This window comes from Chinchilla lanigera, unplaced genomic scaffold, assembly GCF_000276665.1.
Source record: "Chinchilla lanigera isolate Chin_1 unplaced genomic scaffold, ChiLan1.0 scaffold00002, whole genome shotgun sequence".
In the NCBI taxonomy this organism is placed as follows: Eukaryota; Metazoa; Chordata; class Mammalia; order Rodentia; family Chinchillidae; genus Chinchilla; species Chinchilla lanigera.
Window position 1 is genome coordinate 31,407,747 of NW_004955403.1, and position 9,866 is coordinate 31,417,612.

Here is a 9,866-nt window from a genome sequence, read left to right on the forward strand (position 1 = left end):
GCAGAAGCGCCGACCTGGCAAGCATGAGGTCATGAGTTCAATTCCCAGTACCAAAAAAAAAAAAAAATTAGTAATAGATTCTAAAGTTGAATAATCATATGGGTGGGATTGTGTTTTCTTGGCTATATCTTCACAAGAACTGAGGAGTATGTGCAATGCAGCGGACCTACCCCATCCAACCAACAGTGCTGTTAACCCAGCAAGACTACAGTCCAGATACACCAGTCCACATACTCCCCTAATGTCTTGAGTAGATTTATTTCGACCCTTTGCCTACAAGGATTAATGTTCCATAGTGTTCTAGTCAGGGTTTGCAAGAGAAACAGTACAGGACACACAACTTATAGGACTATTTTATAATAGTCACCCAAAAAGTCAAGTTCAAAAGAGTGCAGGAAATCTGTCCACATACTAATGACCCAAAAGAATCCAGCTGAGGCCCTGGATCCCACGATAATGGCCTGCATGAGTCCAGCTGAAGATCTAGAGCCCATGACAATGTCTCATGCAAGTCTGTTTCATGGATCTGTGATGGGGAAGCCCAAAGGTCAGCAGTAAAAGGTAGAAAGTCTGTGCCAGCGGGATGAAGGATCTGTGCTAGCAGGCTGAGGGATCTGCACTGGAGCCAGGAAGCAACGCTCAAAGTAAGAATCAGAGTTCCCCTGAAATGTACCACAGCCATCCTCAGTGACAATGTGGTCCTGAGCTCCTCCAACGATAACTTCCAAGTCTATATCAGGAAAGCCAGCATGACAATCTCCTCTAGGAGAATCAACAGCCCCAGGAGAACCAAGAGCCCCCAGAAAAACCAACAGCTCCCTAACAGCACCTCTTCGGCTTCTCCTGTTCTGCTTTTTGTTTTTGTTGGCAACAGTCCTCAGGTGGGCCTTCCACACCCAGAACCGTGCTGACTCAATTCAGCTGGGTGCCACAAGTTCACCACCAGCTGTCAATCCACCACGGTAAGTGTTTACACTCACAGGTCCTGGAGGGTGGCCAAGGCACCGCTCTTTATTGGATGAGAGAAATATGGCTTAAGAATGCACCTGATCTGGAGCACACACAGTCCACAGATTGCTCCTGGGAGGCCTCTTGTGGTGGGGACATACCTGAGGGTCGGAAGGCAAATGAGTAAATCACAAGCCCTAAGCCAGCTCCAACTCCTGCCATGACTTCCCAGCACAGAATGTAGAATGGTGCAAGAATTTTAGATTCAAATCAGCACTTTCAAAGCATAATGAAGGTAAATGTATTAAGGCAGGAAAAGGGGACATTTTTAGATAACTTGCTTTCAGTTTGAATGATAATTCCCAGGTATTTAGTCAAACGTTATAGGGTCCTACAATTGTACTTTTGCCTGAGACTCTGTACTGTTAGGGATCAGCTTGCAAGCAATAACGTTTTTACAGTTAAAACTAAGATCATTTCTCCCTTTTGCTAAAAAGAATTAAGGAGCTTAGTGAGAAAGCAGTGCTAGGCTGATGGAAAAATGTCCAGGTACACCTGTATCTTTCTTAATGGTAGATTTAACTGATGTGGATAAGCGGCTTTGCTTTTAGTTCTTATAATCATTAAAAGGGCTAACATAAAAAGTTTAAAAGCCATTTTTAGCATGATGTTACCCATATTTATTAGAAAATAAATGTCTCCAGTTCTATGCTTTTTCCTAACAAGATCCATATGCAGAAAGAGACATTAGCAACAGGAAAAAAAGAAAGAAAGCTATTTGTCAAAGTCCAGGCTCCCAAGAGAAAAGCATGTTTTCATTTCATAGTACAGGAAAGTTTTCATTTTATCATCAATAGAAAAGCTTGTTAATCAGATTGTAATTTCAGAGATCAGATGGTAGAGAACCCTGGTAAACAGGGAGTACAGCTGTGTTTCCATACCAATAAGGAAAAGCCACTTGCCAGTGTAAACTTGGGCTACATTGTTTAAAAGCAGTGGCTGACTCTCTTATCAGAAATGTGCTTGTCATAAAAGAGAGTGGGGAGGTCTCCAAAGCCCACCTCTGTTTAGTAAAGCAAATGCCACCTCAGACCAGTTCCCCTTGCAAAGATGGCATTACAATTTATAATAAATCTGAGGGGTACTTTTGCTCTTTAAAGAAAGGAAAAGGAACTGTGGGACCGACCTTGTAGGAAAGGAAACTGCCAATTGAATCCAATCTACAGAGAAATCAATTTCACATGGCCATAATTCAAGGAAGTGGGGCAGCGTGTAATGATGTGGACATTCACGCTGCTTTTTAGAATTTGAACTTTCTTCTTGGCAACTGGGTAACATTTTTTGAAACAGCTTGGATTTTTTTCTTATTACCCTCTTCAAAAATTTTCACTAAACATGGAAACACAGACTCACACTGTGACTCATGACTATTGTTTCCTTTAATTTTTCTCACCATCTCATCCTGCATTGTTTTCCTTTGCTCGAGACCAAAAGAAAGATAAGTAGTGGAAAGAAATGATGTTTTAAACACATACTGAACATGCAATAAGAAATATACTAAGATAAACTAATTTTGCTTTGATTTTCCACCAGTGAATACTTTGAAGTTCACACACAAATCAGGTTCAAATACAGAATTATATTACACATAACAACAAAATTAGTCAATTTTCATTCACTCTCCTCTGTTTGGATTGATGAAAGGGGCTGCTATAACTTTGTTGTTATTTCTACCTTAACTAAATATATCTGCTTGAGATTTTTTGGTGATGGCTGTTATTAAGATAACATTTCAACACATTTGAAATAGTAATGGCAATGGCAATAACCTATATACTACAAAATATGTACAGAAATTCAAGAACGAGGAAGCTCCATAAGGCAAAATTAGTGACTTAGAAACAACTTGGCAATTAAGGCTATGATGGATAAGGTTGGAAAAATATCTTTAGGCAAGTATAGCATGCAGGTGAAGGCAACTCCAATAATCCCAATTGGGGTGATGTGGACTTGAAATAAGAAGTTGATGAGGCCTCTAGCATCCACCTGCCTCACAGAGTAGCCACCGAGCGAGAGAAGAGTGCCGGCAGGTAGAGCAAGGAGAGGCAGATTGGGGCTGGCATATTTGATCTCTAGTTTTCAAGGTTGGTCATTTTCCAGCTAAGTCTTATTTTTAGGGAAAGAGGGTATTTGTGTATGGTCCTTCAAGCCCCACCGTGGGCCATTACTAAAGCTTTACCTAGCAGGGCCTCCCAGGCAAAAGCTGCCCTTTCCACACCAAGCTTGGTCCGTGAAAGCCTCAGAGTCTCCCTCACGCTGCCAGGCCCTTGCTAGCCAGGCCAGTGCATCTCTAGGTCTGGAGTTTGTGTGCCCACATCTGTAGGACTTTTCATCCACAGCTCTCTGCTGAAGCCTCCTTCCTAGTGAGGAAACATGAAGACATTTACACCACTCTGACGCAGTATTTATACTTCTGCACACCTGGTCCTTCCCTCTCTAGCTGACCTTTAATCCCTGGGTCCATAAAATACCAGAAGCCCTTTCTTCAGGGCTTGCCTGAAAGTGAGATAATTCCCTCTTATTTGCACTGACACATCTGACCTTTACCCAGTGTCCTTCTGTAGAGAAAACAGAGCATTCTGGGAGTCGGAGCTCTGTCCTCTTCAATAGCTTAGAAAGTCAGGAAAGCCCTGCATGTCACTTTCACTTTGATATTTTATCTTAATGGACTCTTTCAGCAACTGGATGCTCAGCTAGCTAGAGCTCAACTCTGCTCTTAACAAGTAGCAGAAAGAGAAAAAATCTAAACAAAGAAGAGACCAAAGTTCAGATCACAATTCCTTTTGAAGCAAATCTATATTCTCACTCCTTGGAAATACAAACTGTATTTGCAAAACATTTGGAGAAGAAAAAAGTTATTAATATTTAAAAACTAGTTTTAAATTCTTCAAACAAAGACCATGGCACTGTTTCAATTTCGAATTTATATACAACATACTAAACGCCCATATTTTATGGTGTAGACTGATTTGACAAAACTTTCATAACACCAGCATTTGTAATGTAAATCCAAGAGTCAAGAGATCTCTAAATTATTGCATCTCAAAAACACTACTGAAAACTAATAAACTATGGGGACTTAAAGTCTCATATAGCTGTGACATTGATTGAATACCTGACAACTCTTTAAAAGTAGGGATGTGGGAAAATAGGAAGGAGAGGATTTATTTACCTCCTTTGCGCTCATTTTTAACACTGAATATTTGAGTTCACCCAAAAGGCAAAGCGTTTATTTTACTGTCTCTGATACTGTGATAACTATTGTGACTTCTATTGGGAATATTGCTGCATAGCATTTGCCAGTGAAGCTCATCAATCAGTGTTGCTCAAATGCTAGCAGCTCATTACTACAAATTCCACCCAGGGAGCACATATAGCTGCCTTCTCGGCTTCATCTGGCAATTTCCATCATGCCCCTGGCCCGACATTACCATTTGTACAGTCCTCTTGCCTCTTCCCTTCCATTTTCATCTGATCACTTTCTGACAGGCTCTGAAATTTGGGTGACTAAGTGGTTGGTGAGTTGGATAACCAAGAGGACGAAGTCACTTTCACAGTGGACAAAAGTGTGAGTGAATGAAGTTCAAGAGTACTGTTTTCTTCTTTCACCCTGTAAATTCCAATATATGCACTAATAATATAACACTTAAAATATTACCAAGCCTATGAGGAAAAATTCTAGTAAGAAAAGTTTAAAAATCTGTTCTAGATATGACTATTATAAAACTCTTCAGATACAAAATTTTCAAAATTTAATAATAGTGTAGTTTCTTACTGAACTATGAAACTATTATTTTTCATAAAGCTAACAAATTATTGTTTGTTATACAACAGTTTCTTCTTTCCCTAATTTTTCTTTGTTTGACATCTTTTTGTCATTGATTTATTCTGTATGGTTCCTGGTGAAAAACTACTTTTTAACATACACCCCTTCCAATAGGCTTTTGTATTTAACAGCCAAAAAATTCTCAATACCAGAAGACAAGAACTTCTCACTACTAGAAGGGAAAAAATTCTCAATAAACAAAATGAAGAGAAATACTGCAATTTTTATATTTCCTGGCTGCAAATAACCTATAGAAAACTAGGATCTTCAAAACAGAGTAAGATGAGATCCTGTGAGAAGTTTAATGTTCTTCTGTGGGGAAGAGCCACCAGAGATAAGCATAAATTCCTGTTCTGAAGCACAGCATTAAGCTGAACTGGCTCTCTAATCTAACTTGAAGCACAAGAATCACAGAAGCTTACAGGGAAATTATTAGCTTTCCCACAATAAATTCAGTTTCCCAAGAAAAGACTGGGAACATTTCTTATTTTTAACAAACATACTCTTTAAAGAATGAGCTACTAATCTCTATTTTAGAAATAAAGGAGATTTAAAATATGAAGATATTTTGAGAAACGTCTCAAAATGCATTGACTTTTGCAATATTTTCTTTCAAAAAGCCACCTTATCACCCTCAGAAACTGAACCAATTAAGCTTGTTTTGTGTTCGTTGTACAAAATCAGCCCTTGCTAAGAACAATGGCTGGGTGTATTGACTGTTTGCTGTTCAGGACGTTGCTCTTCACACACCTGCACAAATCTACACCGTAACCACAGGGTGATCAAGCCATAACTTTACATTGCCATCAAGGAGTGATCTGTCTTTTCCCATGCAAGTACAGGTCATTCTAACACAAGTGCAAGTTTAAATCCCCCTGCATGTCTTCCCTGTTCTCTCATTTATTTCGTTATAATATTGGAAACCGAGATGGAGATCAAAAATAAAAAACAAATGAGAAAGTAAAATTCATCACTGCTTGGATGCAAAATGCTTCAACTACGTAACAAGTTAAAGGGGAGCATTATTATTGTTACAGATCAACAAACTTGGCACTCTGACATAACTTAATGTGATTTCTCTTCAGCTGGTCGCATGCGGGGGAGAGGAATGTTGATTATCTAAAGAGAACGACTGACATCTGCTGGACGACAAGAGCAATGAAAAGGAAAAAAATCAAGTATAGAAATGCTCATAGTTTAAGAATATGTGGATGTCTACGATTTGTGACACTACTGTAAATCCTTAGAGGTAGAACAGTAACAGTATAAGAAAAGAAGAGCAGCATGCAATTATGTGCTGTTGTACATGATAAATCCAAACAAGGTAACTTCAGCCCTGTACCTCTAAATCATACAGTCCTGTTGCCCATGATTTTTCAACATCTTGTTGATTTTTGTAGTGTGCTGGTTTCTATCAGCTCTAGTCTGGCTATGTCAGTGCAATCAATCAAATGAGCTTTGCCAATATAGGTCCAAAGAATAACAAAAATTGATCACTGGGGGAGTCGTAATGCAATTTACTTCAAAAAAAAGGATAGATTAACACCATCAAATCTTGCTGATCCACATGTAAGCTGAGATTTTTAAGCTATTTACAAATTATTTCATAATGAGGTAAGGGGATCATTATTAGTTGAGAGTTGCTGTATAATTCCATGAAACAGGTACTCCAGCTCTATTTTAGAGTATTTTTCCTATTTCGTTTTGTTTTGAGGTAGGACATCACCATATTGCTCAGGGTGGTCTCAGACTTCTGGGTCTAAGTCACAAATGCACACACACACACACACACACACACACACACACACACAGCCTCTCATGTAGTTAGGACTACAGTGCACACCACTGCTTCAAGCTCAACTCCATCTCTAGATGTGAAGCCCAAGAATCACAGAGGTAAAGGACCTTGCCCTGGGTCTCACAGGTTGTAAACCATCCCACAGCCTTGGACAGCTGGCAATACATGCTCCATAAGACCATGAACTCTTAACATCCTTGTGTGATCTTTAGGAATACTTTTCATGACTGGATCACACAGCGCAGTGCGATGTCAACTCCACTTCCCACGTCTGCCACACACAGTCCAAAGAAACCCACATGTATCCGAGTTTATATGTGCTATATTTTTCTATCTACCATACCATCACCTGTGCCACTCACCAAGTGTATCAATTTTATAAAAAGTAAGAAGTAGTCCACAAACACTGACAGAATACCCCGATTATATATGATCTGGTCCTGCTCTGGACGCTGCTAGCAAGCAAATCCTGGTAAAGACCCAGACAGTAAGAGATAATAGAGTCAAGAGAACCCATCTTTCTCGCAGTTAAAAATTTGGTCCAGATCCTTGGTTTCTTCATTAGTAAATGATAGAGATGGACCAGACAATTCCTGAGATCCCATTCAGCTGTTCATCTAATTGGGAATACAGCAAAAAAAAAAAGAAAAAAAACCCAGACTGTGTTGTTTGATTCATTATTATTCTGCCATAACACACAGAATATGAGCATATAATTAATTATATGGTGCATGCATAATTTGCTAATTGGAAGAAGTGTTATTTACTTTTAGAATTTTTGTCTTGGCTTATAAAGCCTCATACATTTTGTGTGAAAGTCTGTGCTCAAAGTAGTCTATTTTTACAAATAAACACACTCAAAATGTTATCGTGCCCAAAAAAAACTAAATCTTTCACCCTACTCTTTGAAGTCAATAATAAAATTTATATTTTTCCTAAAAAGAAAAATAACTTTGATCAAAACTTATAACACATGCAAAAGTTGACCAAAGATTATGATTTATAATAAAAGATAACTTATATGATATGTAATATATAGTATCAGGTATCATACAAGTTCCTTTAGTCAACAATGTTTTGCATTTCAAGATGTTATAAATTTTGAGTATTTTACCTCCAAACTGAATAAAAGTCATCTGAATATTGTTTTAAATATTAATTTAGCAGGGGAAGTAACAATAAAAACGTCTTCTATAATCAGTCACATTCCTGCGTTAAAATATACAGCAGGTTGAATCTTGAACTCAATAGCACCATCTAATGAAATTTAATCAGAAATGTTGTAGGCTGACTTCATAGTTTGTGAACAGTTAATAGTAGCTTTCTTCTATCATTACTGTCCTCGATGCCTACCAATAACAAATTCAGTCAAAGGACTTATGGGAACCTCCTTGAAATAAGTAGTTCTTTGCCACAAAAATGCTATTTGCTTGAAAATAACCTGATCATAGTTATATGATATACAGAGCAATCTGATTTTTAAAAATGTAAAGTATATTACCATGATCCCATTTTTGACAACCAATCTCATATAGGACATTGATAAATGTTCTTTAGCTATAGTGAAGTTGCCTGGATAAAATAATACCTGTCATTGGAAAATAAAGATACCATGAGCTGCAGAGTCACACTGCTACGGATGAGCATAGCAACGCCGTTACTTACTGGGTTTCAGTTCACAAATCTGACGCACAAAATAGCGCTTACTTGGAAGGGTCTTTGTAGGGGGTTAAATTGTTTGTATATCATTCATTCACTCAATTTTTACCATGTGCTTTTATTCTTAACCTATAGTTTCTTTTTCTTTACTCTGCTGTTGTTATTTTTGCTGTCATCTTGCACAAAATTCCAACAGTCTCACTTATGCCAACAGACACTAAGGAAACCCCAGGGTCACATTTTCTTTTTACTAATTCTATTATTGTTGTTTCCTAAATTCTCCGGGCTACCTGCCTCATACTGCTCACTTCTATAGACTCATTCTCACTACTGTGTTAAGAAGGTAACCCTTCCAGTGCCACATAATTCTGAAGTTTTCCTCAAAACTAATTCTGGGCAGTGGTAAGGTCAAGTTAAGGGAGACAAATAACTAAACGTTTTACGAAGGGTTACCAGACAGGACACCTCTCCAAGAAGTAGAAAACTGATTATTTGTCCCTGATATCACCCAGAAAGGGAGAGAGAGAGAGACAGACAGACAGACAGACAGACGGGGGGTGGGGGGAGAGATTGAATATGAGTGTAAATCTACGGAGATTTTAGAACTGAAAACTGTTAACTGTGTATTATTATTGTATAGGTTATAACTAGTCCTCTTACTCAAGATGCTCAGAAAGGCTGGCATGATTCATCATATTTTTTCCTCCTCCCTCTCCTCCTCCTCCTCCTCCTCCTTCTTCTCCTCCTCCTCCACTTCCTTCTCCTCCTTCTCCTTCAACTCCTCCTTCTTCTCCTTCTCCAGCTCCTCCTCCTCCTCCTCCAACTCCTCCTGTTGCTCTTCCTTGTCTTCCTCCTCTTCTCCTTCTCCCTATTTTCCAGCCTCAGGAGTTCTCTAATTTTGTGCTGACATTGAGTCTCCAGCTGCCAAGGGGAACCTTGCTATGTTCCTTCATATTATGAGTAAAAATAAATGTGTTATTAAACCACTGACACGTGAGGACTGTTCATATTTGCAACACAGCCCAATAAATCCTGATGGAAACAAGTGGTTAGTTAAATGTAAAGTGTGTACTACAATTCATAAATGTATTTAACTGGGTAAACAGAAACACAGTTTAATATGCTGATGACAAATGAGAGTAATATCCAGGCTTTGTGTTTTACACTTTGCACACTGCTTAAGGATAGTGGGTATGTTTAATGTGACATGAGACTTTCTAACACATTAAGCAAAATGTAGGTGGATATCCAGTAGGGGGATATTTCATCTTTCTGATCACAACTACTTCATTTATAGTAATGTTGTAAATGTTTTATCCTCCTAAAAAGTTTAGAGACCATTGAAGTCCCCTGTTACCATAAAATGTTTGGCGGGCTGGGGAATATAGCTCAGTGGCACAAGTGCCTGCCTGGCAAGCACGAGGTCCCGAGTTCGATTCCCAGTACCAAAAAAAAAAAAAAAAGTATGGCTTTGCACATGAAGTCACAGGTAAATATTCCAGTTTTAATGCACTGCCATGCATGACATAATTTCCCTATGACAGGAAAAACATAAAGTGGGTTCCTAAGGAAAGG

The 9,866-nt window shown here is 38.6% G+C and overlaps 2 long non-coding RNA genes across 3 annotated transcripts in view; both read left to right on the top strand.

Moving 5' to 3' along the window:
• LOC102016120 overlaps positions 1 to 912 on the top strand; it is a 10,720-nt gene extending 9,808 nt beyond the window's left edge. For both annotated transcript variants that reach the window (XR_001233593.1, XR_001233594.1), the window contains exon 3: positions 875 to 912. This is a non-coding gene — a long non-coding RNA (uncharacterized LOC102016120). The remainder of the gene's footprint in view (positions 1 to 874) is intronic.
• Positions 913 to 926: 14 nt separating this feature from the next.
• On the top strand, positions 927 to 7,773 carry LOC106146283. Its single transcript, XR_259216.2, has 2 exons — positions 927 to 962; positions 5,920 to 7,773. It is a non-coding gene; the product is annotated as an uncharacterized LOC106146283 (long non-coding RNA).
• Positions 7,774 to 9,866: the final 2,093 nt, after the last annotated feature.